Below are 14,674 nucleotides of genomic sequence, written 5' to 3'. Positions count from 1 at the left end.
CCACGTCTGAGGCTTCTCCTCCATCAACTCATGCCTTACACATTTAAATAGGTAATCAGTCCATAAATTGATGGCACGCTTCCTTTTATCTATGTAATAGCTAGCTTTGATATCTGTGAAAAAAATGTTTTGAACAATCGATTACTTATGTCTTATTTGGGAATTGTTTTTTAAAAACAATTTTCTGTTTTCTAGAAGACAAACGAAAGAAAAATATGAAAACACATAAAACAAAACACTGTTTTATGTTTTTAAAGACAAAAAATAGTGTTTTCAAACGATATCTTTTAGTTATTTTGAGTTATATATTTTCACTTGTTTTTTTGATTTTTTTTAAAATAATTATATAAATATGGAGAATGATTCAAAATAAAACATTACAAATGAAAGTTATTTTTAAAACATATTTAAAAATATAAAAAGTATGTTAAAAACATTTTAACCCTATTTGGTAATTGTTTTAAAAAATAGTTCTAAAAAATCAAATTTTGAGAATAATTTTTGAAAATTATTCTCTATTTTTTTTTTTGTAAAATAAAGGTCTTTTCAGGAACTTGAAATTTTTTTAACTTGTTATTTATTTATTTATGTTTTTACATTTATATATAGTTCTTAGTTTTTAAAATGATTAAAAGATATTATTTGAAAATACCTTATTTTATGTTTTTAAGAACATAAAACTGTTTTCTATTTTCTGGTTTTTAAACATGGTTTTTTTTTTTTTTAAATAGCTACCAAGTAGGGTCTTCAAGTTATCAAACATGCTTTTGTTTTACAAAATATAAGGTCTTATTTGACAACTATTTTCGAAAACAATATTGAAAAATAATTTTTGAGAATAGTTTTTGAAAACTATTCTCTGCTATTTTGTAGAATAAATGTTTATTTAAGAGCCTCAAATATTTTAACCTGTTTTTTTTTCTTTTTTTATATGTTTTTAAAATAATTTTTATATGTAGTTTTTTATTTTTAATTATTCTTCGTATTTGTATAACTATTATTTAAAATAAACCTAAAAAACAAGTGAAAAAAAAAAATAAAAACAACTAAAAGATATTCCTTGAAAACACCGTGTTTTCTATTTTTAAATTATTTTTTGGTTATCAAATATGTTTTTTTTATAATTATGGAGAATAAAAAACTATTTTTTAAGATAGTTACCAAACAAGACCTTACCTTTTTTAATCTTTCCTATTATCTTCCATGCTCAGCCAACTAGCTTCAACTTCTACTCATTTACATGAATTAATTAATCTACTCCCAAAGCTACTCTTTTATTACAAGTGAAAGCTAGCTCTTTGGCGTAAGCACTTGTTCAATTTTTAGAGATGTTGGATGCCATCTCCCTCATGTGGCAGGGTAGTTTAACAAAACAAACTACATATGGCTGACATTACAACCATTTACGTTAAGTTTGAAAAAATTCAAACAGCCAACCAAAAATAATTGACTTTGAAATCATCAATTCCTAATGATATAATGTGAGTAGGGAAAAATGATTGATACATATCTAAATGCATTCCAAAATTATTGAACAAATTTATATTGTATTTTGTTGCTATAATCCATTGTGTGATTTCTTTCTAACAAAAATAAATAAATAAATATTAGTTGATTCATATCAATGAGCATTGAAAAACAAGTTTTAATTTTTTTTATTTTATTTTTTATTTTATAAAACTTGGGTTGAGTCTCAAAGGTGATGAAATGCAAGTTTGCTCATGGCTTCTTGGATGGTGGGGGTCTCATTTTTTCATTTTTCTTTTCTTTTCAAAGTATATATATTCATTCCAAGAAATATTGCAATTATGTGAATCTAACTTGTGATGAATACTTATTTTGCATGCCTTTCCACGATTATCTATTCCTTGCAAAAAACCTAGAAAAAAGACACTAAAAACGTAGTTGTTAAAAATAAGGATTATTTAGACAAATAGGTCAAAATAACCATAAAATTGAAAAAATGAATTCTCTCTTTAGTTTTGCTAAAAGTTAACCCATTTTGGACACTTATTCCTTTTTTTATTTTTTATTTTGCTTCCCTCCGAAAGCATCATCTTCCCTCTTATTTTGTTCATTTCATCTTTTTCCAACTCATTTTATCTCTCAAACTCTTTTGTTTTTTTCCTTTCCCACCCTAACTTTGATCATAACATAGTCTCTTTCACTATATGGCTTCATCTCTATGTGTAACTTCAAACTTTCCTTCTTTCTCATCTCATGAATATCCATTGTATTTTTAATTTGCTTTATCATCTCATAATGTTGTATTCATTCTCTTATCTCTCAAACAACTTGTTTTTATTCTTATTCAAGATGTTCATTTCAATCACACTGCCTTTAAAAACATCACATTCCCACTTCTATTTCATTTTTTTTTCTTATTATATTATATCTTTTTAGTTCACTTTTTTATTTATTAAGATTGATTTCTCATTAAGGGTGTTCACCTAAACTGCACGAAAATTAAGTTTGATTTACAAAAAAGCTAAATAAGATCATGTTCTCAATCATAATGATAATGTGAACTACATTATAATTAAGTTTCATTTAAAAAGAACTTAAAAGAGGTTATTATTATTATTATTATTATCTTCAAATCTTAACTAGAATGTTCATATATTTTATCTCATCTTCAAAACCTAATAAAAATCCAATTGCAAAAACCTTAATAAGAAACAATGGGAAAAACTCCAAGCAAAATCCCAAGAAAAAATAAAAACAAAAATTTCCAACAAAAAATAATTGTAAAAGACCCAAACTAAAAACAACCATAAAAAAGCCTAACAAAAACCATCATACAAATTTAAATGAAATTGCAAAAAACCAAAGAAAAAAATGGTAAAAAACCCTAATAAAAAACAATGCTAAAAAACCCAAACAGAAACAACTACAAACCCTAACAAAAAATGAATATAAAAAAAATCTCAACTAAAAATAACTGCAAAAATTCTAACAAAAAACAATAGCAAAAAACCTTGACAAAAAGACACAACAAAAAAACCATACAAAAACAATTGTAAAAAATTGCAATATGAAACAACTATAAAAAACTTCAACAAAAAGTAAAGAGAAAGATAGAGAATGTGATGATTTTGAAAAAGAAAGAAAGATGGAAGAATCCTTGCAACTGATCTTTATCCCTTGAGAGAGCGTAAACTTAGAAAGGGACCTAGGTATAAAAAATGGATGGTGAAGAAAAAGAGAAAGGAAGAAAGAGATTTGAATTTAGAGGGAGTTACATAGGAATGAGGGAAGACCATGAAGAGAGAGAGAAAAAAGATAAATGGGGTTGAATTTAGAGGATTTCCTTAGGTTTTATTTATTTATTTATTTGGTTTGAGGGATAATTTGGTTAAAAAAAAAAGGTTATTTATTAGTAGAAATATAGAGGGTTAATTTTGCAAATGAGGCCTCGATTTTCTTTCCACCAATGAATCATATCATATTATTTCAATGAATATATGTCATTTTCTAAATTAAGAGAATCAAATATTATTAATATTTGATTGTTCTTGATTTGCAAAAATATTGATTGAAATGAATTCTTATTATTATGCGCTTGATTTTGTGCATATTATTCCTATCATTTTTTTTATCTTAATATGTCTTTTCTGTTGGATTGTGAAGCCTAACTCGTTTTTTATCTTAAACCTTTTATGCTTTAAGGTTTTGTTTTCAGAGTGTGTGGCTGCAATTGAGAGTTTTTTTGAGAACTTTGCCATTGTACTTCTTCTTATTCCTTTATATTTGTGGATTATTGAGTGTTGGTGCACTCTGTTGTTGTAGGGATCACATTGATCGTTGAACTACATTAATAATCTCGTGTTTTTCTTTATTTGTTTTCCTTATGTGCGTGTATGAATTGATTAGCATCTTCAAGGTAGAGTGAGAATGAATATGGATGCCGAATTTCTCTCAAAATATGATGAAGACAACCTTTGATGAAGATTTGATAAAAATATTAAATTATTCTTTTTTTTTTTCCTTTTAAAATTGTAACATGTAGAAAGGGTAAAACCTCTTCCCCTCAATTAAAATTTTTGTTTTCCCAATCATTTTGACCATGACTATGTTGTCTAAATAAAAACTATACATGCTCTAAGAACGTTTTCTCTCCTCATTTTTGGTAGTGATAAGGGATTGTTTATGTCCTTCAAGAACTAGTATAAATTGACTAAAAAAAGGATGCTAAAGAAAAAAATTGATACCTTGATACTAAGTCATGAGCAAATTGACAAAATGTGTCTTGATCTAAAATTGGTTTTTGATTGCAGTGAAATAGTCACATATACTTTGAAGTCTCTTAAATATTCCTTAAGAGATTATGACCTTTATTTTTTAAGCCATCAACATAACTTCATACCTTCCATACTTCATATACCTTGCTAACACTAAAGACCATGCATGCTGAAACGTATTCTTTCATGATTCTAAGAACTCATGAAGTGATTTTGTCGATCCATAACTAGTATTATATAGGATATGACTTTTGTTTCTCTCTGTTCGTTTTTTTTTTTTATCCAGAACAATAATAACCATAATTCCTGCAAAACAATCATAACCCTAATTCCATAATTATGCAAATCAAGCCCTAATTATGCACAAATCATAATAGTCAAGGATTTTAGAACAATATGATTTTCACAATTCTATTATTGAGAGAAAAAAACAAAAACATACCTTTAATCCGTAGGGAACTTTTGAAGAGACCAAACAATAAGTATAATAGAAATTGTGTTTCTCTCCCTTAACCCCTTCACCTTTTGGTTTTCTCTTATGTGTGTTATTGATGGAATAGAACGCTTATTTATAAGGTGGAGAGAGGACCAGTTTCCTTATAGAATTAGAAGTGCATTTTCCATCAAAGTGCCTTTAATTTAGGAAATTAACTTCTGACCAATAAGATTTTAGCTTTATTATTTGTTAAACCATAATACTTAATTTGATATTTAAATAAATATCACATAATAATTTACACATGGGCCACATAAAATTCTTACACTCTCATCTTCCTAAATTTCTTCACTAGGTTTTTCTCCACTTAAGATATGATAGAGAACACCAACGACATGAATGAAGAGGATGATTTGATTCCATCATAGTAGGAAATTTGTAGTATATATTTAACTTTAGTGATATCAAATTGATGTAAGGCTAGGATAGTAAAGTCGTTTTTTTAAGTGGAAGACATGGTTTGTGAGGGTAGGTCAAACCCTTTGACATTTGACCGCCTTTGAAGAAGGCTTGAGTTTGAGCCTCTCCTCTAACTCGGATACCATGAGGAGTTTGATAATTTGGCAATGGAAGAAGTGAGTTTATTGTTTATTTTTAGATATATATACAAGGATATAGTAAAAATTATACAAGAGAATCAAATATTATTTATGAAAATATTGATTAGAGTGGATTATGCTCATTACACACTTGATTTTGTGCAAATCCTTCCTGCTATTTTGTCATGTCATTCTGTATCATGCCATTCTTTCCCTTATTTGTAATGCCTCAAGCATTAATATCTAATTACAAAGAAAGTTGGTAGCAATAGATTTTGTAACTAAAGGAAACACCAGCCCAAATTATAATTGGAACTCCCAAGTTACAATAAGTGAAAAAGACCTGAGCAGATGACCATTCAGTAAGACACAGAGTGAGCGAGAAGGTCAAATGTTCATATAATTTTAGATTTAAGTGAATTTTGGACCTCAAAAAGTAAGAAAAATAGTTCCAAATTCTAAAAAGATGAGAAACTTTCATACCTTGTAGCATGTCTTTTCCTTCATTAGTGTAACTAATGCGTGATCAATAGTCAGTAAGTATCAAATGGCACCAGGAGTTCCCCCAAACACTTCAGTAGGAAGTCATTATAATTAGAGAAGGTCCCCAGTGAAGTGGTCAAGGGAACTCTAGGGGAGACTCGATGTGTTCTTTATCCAACTGCTTGTGCCTCCTTGGTAAGCAAATGCCTAATGGGCCTGTTATTTATAGCGTTTCAATTTCCTCTCTTTCCACTCGGCCACATGCTTTTTGGGCTTGGAGGAGGGGATGAATAAAGCTGTAGGCAAATGAACTTAGTCACACTTGTGGGATAGATGAAATGTAGAGAATGGTGGAGATTGAGGCGAGTGGTGGACATTATTCGATTCTTTCATTTTCTTACCCTTTCTTCAGGATATCCTATTCAGCCTTTTCTCTTCTTCATAGGGCTACCATACACCAGAATATGGTATGCACCATGCTAAAAGCTTTGGCGAGTGATCAATCTTATAACTTGACCTTCCATTAATAATAGCTTAATTTGGTATATATCCATGAGAAAAGGACAGATCTCAATCTCAGGGATCTTCTGCCCACTAGGCATGATATTATTCTCTTCTCATCATCTTACCTGCTGTTCAGGCCAGATTCATATTCTTCAGCTTCATTCACTTGGATTTCCCTGGTCTCAAGTCCACTATTCCCTTGAGTACTAAACCTACACAAGAGGCCTTTACTATCATACCCTGAACTGGTTTATGGGACTGAGCAGAGGGCTAGAAATTAGGGAGTACAATCTGCAGGGTCTGAATTTTAGATGAAATATTTGACTTGCTTTCCAAACCATATTAAAATTTTTTAAGCACTTTAATCATATATAAAAATAGATTGCACAGAAACATATACAATATTTCATCCACAACTGATTTTGGTACTCCATGTATTATTTTGAACTCAATTCTCATCTCCTAGATCAAATGCCAATCCCAGCTACATTCTTCGGACAAAGTATCCAATGTATGAAGTCTTTATATAAACGCTAACTCTGGTAATGTGCATGCAATGTAGCATATTGGGTTGTAGTCCAAATTGATTTGATATAACATCTTAAATTCTTGGTTTGAACCAATAACTTAATACAATGTCATTGTTTTTGTTGTCAGAATGCTATAAATGCGAACCTCGCTACTTGTACTTCTCCGCCTTTTTTAGCCCATATTCCAACCAGCTAATAAGCTTTCACATGGTAATTTGCTATACCCCAATAAGCTTTGGGATGGTATTTTAAGAGTTCATCAAATTATTTGATCAATTATTTTTATTCCCAAATTTTATTAATCTTTTAACTTAACGAAATGGATAATAGGTCATCAACTCAATAAATTAGAATATAAAGGCCCAATGGTATCCAGAGGAAAAGTGGACATTGCTAGAAATTATGAAACTATATGTTTCACTTCAATTAATGTTTTAAAATAATGTTAGTCCTACAGTTACGAATAAAAATTTGGTGGCTCGGTATAAACCACGTACAAATATTTGGATTTGGGTGCGCTTGAGGGGCTTTTCAAGCTACAGAGATGATTTCTAGTTGAGTCCACTCTCCCAAATCTAAGGCCCTAAGCTTGGCCTTGGGCATAGGCCTCAGGTTCAATATTTGGATTGAGACTTGGATCCTAAATATGAGTTTGATTTCTACTTTTTAATTTTAAATTTTATTTATATCTTACTTGATAAACTTTAAATTACAATGTAAGTAATGTTGATTAACTATCAAATATATTAAGAGATGTATAAAATACAAATTAAGTTAAACAAACATATGCACAATGAATATTTGTAAAACCTTGAACTAACAAAACTATAATTATCCAAAATACCTCATTAGTTTCATCAAAAATTGAAATTACAAGTACTAACATTTACACCATAAAAACCTTTATAGTTTCTCTCTGTAATACATCTCAAATATACTAAATGATACATATTAGATTAAACTACAATAGCAAAAGTATGTTTAATCTCATAACTACATTGAATTGTATATGATTATATATCATTATCATCATCAAGTTGCATCACTTCCATGTCTGCTAATAATTCATTGTTGGTCTTAATGTCTTCATAATGTTGTCTGAGTGAAGATAGACTGATAATGTTATGTTAGATTGTAAAGTTTGAACAAATCTTTTTGCCCTTTAGAGAAGATGTTGGGGGTCAAGCTCCCCACCGAGTGTTCATAGGGATAGAGTGTTGTCGTAATTGAGAGAGGAAAAGTCTTGTCAATTACCAAGTGAAAAAGCCTTGTCAATAACTGAGCTTGATTGTCCTATCTTTAAATAAATGGCACCAAAACAAACAAATAAACAAAACAAAATGTCATTGTTGAGTTGTAATGGCTAACACAATCGATAGAATTCAACTAAAACTATGAGTTAATTACAACATATAACTTCTAATTAGTAAATGTTGGTGAAGGAACATGAGTTATGTATAGTAAAGAAGAGCAAACTCATCATCAACCTTGATCATGCCTGTTGTTGATAGGGTATTAAATGGCACCAGGAGTTTCCCTAAACACTCTAGTATTGTTGATACCAGGTCAATTGATGATGGATTCCTCCATCTAAGGTGACAATGAAAGCTCCCGTTCAGATGCTGGAATCTGGACTTCCTGCTTTCCTGCACAAAGGTGTCCAGACGGGTTGTTCGGGCACACCCTCCGAAGCTCAAGTCAGATACTAGGAAGAATGGAAACCCTTAGAGAGAAAGAGAGAGATCATAGAACTCACAGTCTCCCTTTCTGTTCTATTTCATTAGGGTTTTTATAATGTTTAAATGTGGATCCGAGCTTCGTAGTGCTGAGTTGGTCCTTGTAGTGATGATTGTGCAGTAGTGACAGGGCAATCATCACATCTACAGGGTGGTTGGGGGTTATGTCAGACGGTGCGTCATGATACAGCTTGTCGTCCCTTCAACCTTGTTGATGGCCTGAGACAGAGCATGCCTATACATTGAAGCAGATGTGAGGATGGGAAGAGTCCCATCAGTCAATCTGGTGTTAGTTAGCCATGGTCTCGTTTATCAGAGAAGATTTGAGGCTATCAAGAGGATGCAGGCTGCTTAGTGGCGCAAATGGTATAGATAGGATGTTCCCTCGAGTGCCTTGAAGGTTGTTCGAGTAGTGATGAAGAACTGATACATGGCTCAGCTGGGATAATGCCATGTGGACAGACACATGGATGTACTCGTGGGTGGACACGTGGGATAAGACCCCCACAAGTACGTAGGAATTCATTAGAGAAGATCCCGAGTGAAGTGGTCAGGGGAACTCTAAGGGACACTTAATGGATCATGTTTTCTGTATATATATCCAACTTGTTTGGCTTGTCAATTGTATAATGAGCCTTGTATTTATAGTGAGTTCTCATGTCCCCATTTGGCCACATGTTTTGGAGGGTCGAATAATGCTGTATGGAAATGAACCTAGCCACACTTGTGGGTTAGATGAAATGCAAAGCACCGAAGTGATGGAGGGGGTAAGGGGCAAATGTTCCTTTCTATCGTTTTTCCTTTCCGTTCTCAACGTATACATCATTTTCACCCCTTTTCTCATCTTTATACAGCTTCATATACACCAGAATCTGGTATACACTACATGTAAAAGAGCATGCAAGTGCTACTAGTGGCCTTCACCTGGTGACCCCCCGTCTAGAGCTCGACCTCCATCAACTCATGTCTCACACATTTAAAGAGGTAAGTCAGTCCATAAGTTGATGGCATATTTCGTAGTATCTATGTAATAGGTAGCCTAATACATGATAAAAGTTTAAAACAACTTGTCACTTAGGTTCTGTTAAGGAAGTGTTATGAAAAATAGTTTTGAAAAATGGTTTTTGAAAACTATTTTTTGATATTTTGTAAAACAAGTCTATTTGAAATATAAAATGCTTTTAACCTATTTATATATATATTTTTTGAAAATAAATTTTATATATTGTATTTTATTTTTAATTAGTCTTCATATTTATATAAATATTTGTTTAAAACAACTATTAAAAAAAAAAGTAAAAACAATTAAAAAATGTCATCTAAAACCACCATATGTTTGGACTGAAGTATAGTCAACAGAAAACCATTTTAGATTTCTTTCTAATGTTGTAATAGAGAAAGAGAATAAAAATTAGTAATGTATTTAAATTATTTTTTAGAATATAAATAAAGATAAAAAAATTGTTTAGTACATAATCAAATCTTGTCATACTAGAACTTTTTCTCTCTTGTATGTGATTTCATGGTTCACTTTCATTCTCATCCTATTCTCATTTCAAGTACCTTATTTAACGTTGTAATGCATTACTTGAAAAATGGTTAACACAAGTTTGAAAAGTTGTTAAAAAATTATTCAATAAATTTTTATTCTACTTCTTTTTGTATAATCATTAAATATATTTTTCTTATTTTTCTTTTAAAACTAAGAGGCAAAAGAAGAATTATCAAACATATTTTAATCCTTTATATTTTTAGTTTTAAAGATATTAAAGTAGAAATACATTTTGTATAGCATTTTAATTATTTCTCTATTAATACATGCTTGCTTATATTATTTTTTCCAAGCATAAAACATAAATATTTTCAATTATGTTTGGATTTTTATAAATATCATATATCATAAAACAGAAAATTATATTTGATAACACAAGGTGCACTCTAATATTTTTTTATTTATTAATAACTGATTTTTTTTTTTTTTTTTTTTTTGCAAATATTCTCTTACACCCCCTTAATTTCTATATGAGATATCGTTAATAACATTAATTTTTTCAAACCTTGGCTCGAAAACCTCACGAGGTTGGTAATTTAATAGAATAAGATTACAATAATTAGGGAAGGTTATAGAATACCAACAAGACTTTATAAAAAGAATTTTTCCCAAAAAAACAATGTTCCCATTTTTTTTTAAAAAAAATTAATGCAACAAAATCAATTTCTATATCACTATATAATTTTAAATAATATAAGAACTTTTCCAACTTTGCTTTACGGGTAGGCTTCGGGGCTCATTCCCCACTAAAGTTTTATTTTTTTAAAAATTGTTTATATTTACTTATGTTTTGTTTTTAAAATTAAAAAAATGATGGAATTCTGCTCCCCTAAAAAATTATAATCTTAAATTATATTTTTTTAAAAATAAAAAATAATTGTGGCGAAATATTTATGGTACAAATTCATATAATATATAAATATATATTTAGATTTAAAGAAAAGTAAATTTTAAATAAAATTATAAATCTTAAATTTTTTGAAACAAATAAATAAAACATAATTGTGATGAAATATTTATGATACAAATTCATATAACATATAAATATATATGTATATATATAAATATATATGTATATATATATATATATATATATATATATATATATATTTAGATTTAAAGAAAAGTAAATTTTAAATAAAAATAATAAAAATAAAATAAAATCATATTATTTAGATTTTTGAAAAAAAAAATTGAAAAATGATAATAATTTCTATATAAATTGTAAAAAAATCTTTGGTACTTACCTTTTTAAAATAATAGTTTGAGATATTAAAAACTCATATTTAAAAATATTAAAAGAAATTTTATATAAGATAAATTTATACTTTTTATATAAAAGTTATTACTATTTTCTATTTTAAAAAAGCAAAACAAGAAGTGTATTTAACTAAGCAATAAACAAAATCTATTTAATATATAATCATTTTTATAATTAATTTTCTTCTTTCTTATCCTAATTTATTTTTCATTCCTTCAATGAATTGTTATTATTTTTTAATTTATTAATTCATTCATAGACAATTTTTTTATTTTTTTTATTTTTTATCTTTTGTAACTTTTTTTAATAAACTAAAAGTTTTTAATTTTGTTTGTTTTTTTTTAAAATAAATATTTAATGGTGGTTTCTCATCAATTACAACGACAAATTAAAGTAAATAGAGGATAGATCTTGTTACAGACTTTGTCACTGTTGTATTATTATTCCTTTTCATGGTTAGTCACACTAGGGAATTGGCATAGAAAACATGAGCGAGGATTGGCTATGGAGGTTGTAGTGATCTTTGCAACCAACAGGCATGCTATGATTTAAAGGTTTGTAATGTTGGGTAGAGTCTTAAATTTATAATTGGAACATACTCCTTTATGTAGATGGATAAAATAATTAAGGAAAGTTAATTAGAATATTTTTATAAATATTTTAGGTTATGAAGAGAAAAAATTATGTGAAAAAGATGAGTTTACGAGGATTATACGTGGTGGATAGAGTTGTGAGAAAAACAAAGAATGAGACACTTAATGGAGTAAGAGAGCTTGCTAGGGTATAAATGTGAGGAAGAGTGAGAAGCATTTTATGGAGTAAAAAGACTCATAGTTAGTGTAGAGATACAAAAAATTAATGGGGAAAAGATGAATTTTTTTTTTTTTTTTACCCAATAGTTGTATTGATTTATATCTTTTTTAATATTCTCTATCATATAATGAAATATTTTCTCTCGTCTGTGGAGGTAGGCATGCTTAGTAGAATCACATCAAAACCTCGTGTGCTTTTATATGTGGATTTCTTTATTCTTTTATTCTTCCATTAATATGTTTTCATCCAAGCTTCTGTATGCATAATAAGTGATATTAGCTAGAGCTTGGGTTTATTAGAGATGTTTGAAAGAGCTTTAGTTGAAAATGTTTGAAAGAGTTTTAATTGAAGATGTCTAGAAGAGCTTTGGAAGAGTAAAGAAGAATCAAGCACAAAAAAGGATTGCATAAAGGGATTTTTGGTTAAGGTGAAGTCAATATTTTTTCTCTATCATATAATAAAATATTTTTTCTTGTCCATGGACGTAGTTATAATTGATCATACCACATTAAAACCTTATGTATCTTATGTGTGCGTTGCATTATTTTTATGTTTTTCCATTAATATGTTTTAATTAGAAATTCCACGTGCACAACATGTAATCGAAATTATTCAAAGGTTGCAATTTAGATGATACATGGGTATGCTTCCTTGGGATATCTTCCCATGGTTTGTCACAAGATTTTTACAATGGGGAGAAAAGTATATTGTGTTATTTGATCCATCCTAGATCATGATGCCGAAACTTTTAATGCAACAATGCATTATCTAGACACAAAACCTCACGTATTTCATTTTGAATCCAACTTACAATTAAGTTACAATATTTGTTGTCTTTGTTATCAGATATCTTGTTTCACTCTAAATGATCTCCCAAACTATAATACATTCTTGTTTATTTGTGGTTTGTGAGATGTATATATATTTGGTGAGTGTGAGATTCAAAGACACAAAGACACGAAGACAAAGAAAAAAGAAAAAAGAAAATCTAGAGTTTCTTATTCTATTACCTTGAAAAATAGGTTCAAGACAAATAGAGTTTAAATAGAATAAATAAAAAAGGACTAGTTTACCCTTACTCCTAAAAAGAATGATAATAAATTTAATATAGGAAATAAACAACTCTAACATTAACTCTAACACTGAGATGGTGAAGCAGAAGGTTTTGTTCCACTGTCAAACCAAGTTTCATAAATTCATCAATGTTTTCAGGCGGTACACAGCTTAGACACAGATCCACACCCTCACTTTTTATAGTACATGAACATCATGTGAATCTATTCCTTGTTTTTTGGAATAACCCTAAGGTGATACAGGTCTTGGGAATGGTTTTCCTGTTTTAATGATCAGGAAAAGGATCTGGTTTTACCTTGTTTCTTCTTCTGCCCTTTTAGGACCTTAATTAGAACAGCTACTTCCCAATGTCCAACCAGCTAGAATTGATCTTTTCTCTGTAATTTTATTTTGTTTGAGTAGTAATCTTCTGCCGTCACCTCTGATTTAACATGAATTATTTACATAGCTGCAATCCAGTGATTAGAAGAGCAGTTCATATGGAGCCCAATACACTTTTGCTTTAACCAATGTTTGTTCCATCAGCCATGTTGGAATTATTGGCTTTTACATAGAGATGGTACAGGGAGAAAATGTAAAAGCTGAAGATAAATGAGAAATGTCAGACTTGGTCGAATTCACCTCCACAATTTTATTCTTTTCAGAGAAAGCTCTTCTTGAATCCAAGTGGAAGAAAAATGGTGTGTGATGCGCTGAAGTATCATATTTGAAGAATTTGTCACCCTATCCTTCTTTCCTACTCAACTGTCAGGTACAGCAATCTCCTGGGATTTTCTTTGACAGAAAAATGTGTTTTAATCCATTGTGTTATCACCTTTCTAAACAAAAAAAATTGATTCAGATCAATGAGGTTGAAAAACAGGTTTTTGCAGTTTCTATAAAACTTGGGCTGAGCCTCAAAGTTGATGAAATGCAACTAATTTGCTCAAGATTTCTACCATAAGTTGGGTCTTTTATTTATTTATTTTTTCAGAGTATTCAAACCAAGAACTTGCAATTCTGTGAATCCCACTTGTGATCAATACTCATTTTGCATACCTTTGCCACTGTTCTTCAGCGATCTGCATAGAACCTGGAAAAAAGACACTAAAAACGTAGCCGTTAAAATTAATTAGGGTACTTACATTTTTGTGTTTTTCTGTAAGAAGATTTTATTTCAACCAAAGAATCATATCATAATATGTTATGATGTAATGTCCCAAGCATGACAATCTAATAAAGAAATTTGGTAGCAGTAGATTTTGTAACTAGATAGAAACGCCCAAGATGTAATTGAAAAATATGCTCCACTTTATCATAAGTGAAAAAGACCTGAGCAGATGACCATTCAGTTGGACACACAATGAGAGAGAAGGTGAGATGTTCATATAGGCTTAAATTTAATTGAACTTTGGACCTCAAAAAAGTAAGAAACGTAGTTCCAAATTCTAAAAAGATGAGAAACG

The 14,674-nt window shown here is 29.5% G+C and overlaps 1 non-coding gene across 1 annotated transcript; it reads right to left on the bottom strand.

Moving 5' to 3' along the window:
• Positions 1–5,822: 5,822 nt before the first annotated feature.
• On the bottom strand, positions 5,823–5,914 carry MIR395K (microRNA MIR395k). The gene has a single exon (NR_127812.1). It is a non-coding gene; the product is annotated as a microRNA MIR395k (primary transcript).
• Between the last annotated feature and the right edge of the window lie 8,760 nt (positions 5,915–14,674).

This window comes from Vitis vinifera, chromosome 1 (genome assembly GCF_030704535.1).
Source record: "Vitis vinifera cultivar Pinot Noir 40024 chromosome 1, ASM3070453v1".
Lineage (NCBI taxonomy): Eukaryota > Viridiplantae > Streptophyta > Magnoliopsida > Vitales > Vitaceae > Vitis > Vitis vinifera.
This window is presented reverse-complemented; position numbering and strand designations above follow the sequence as displayed.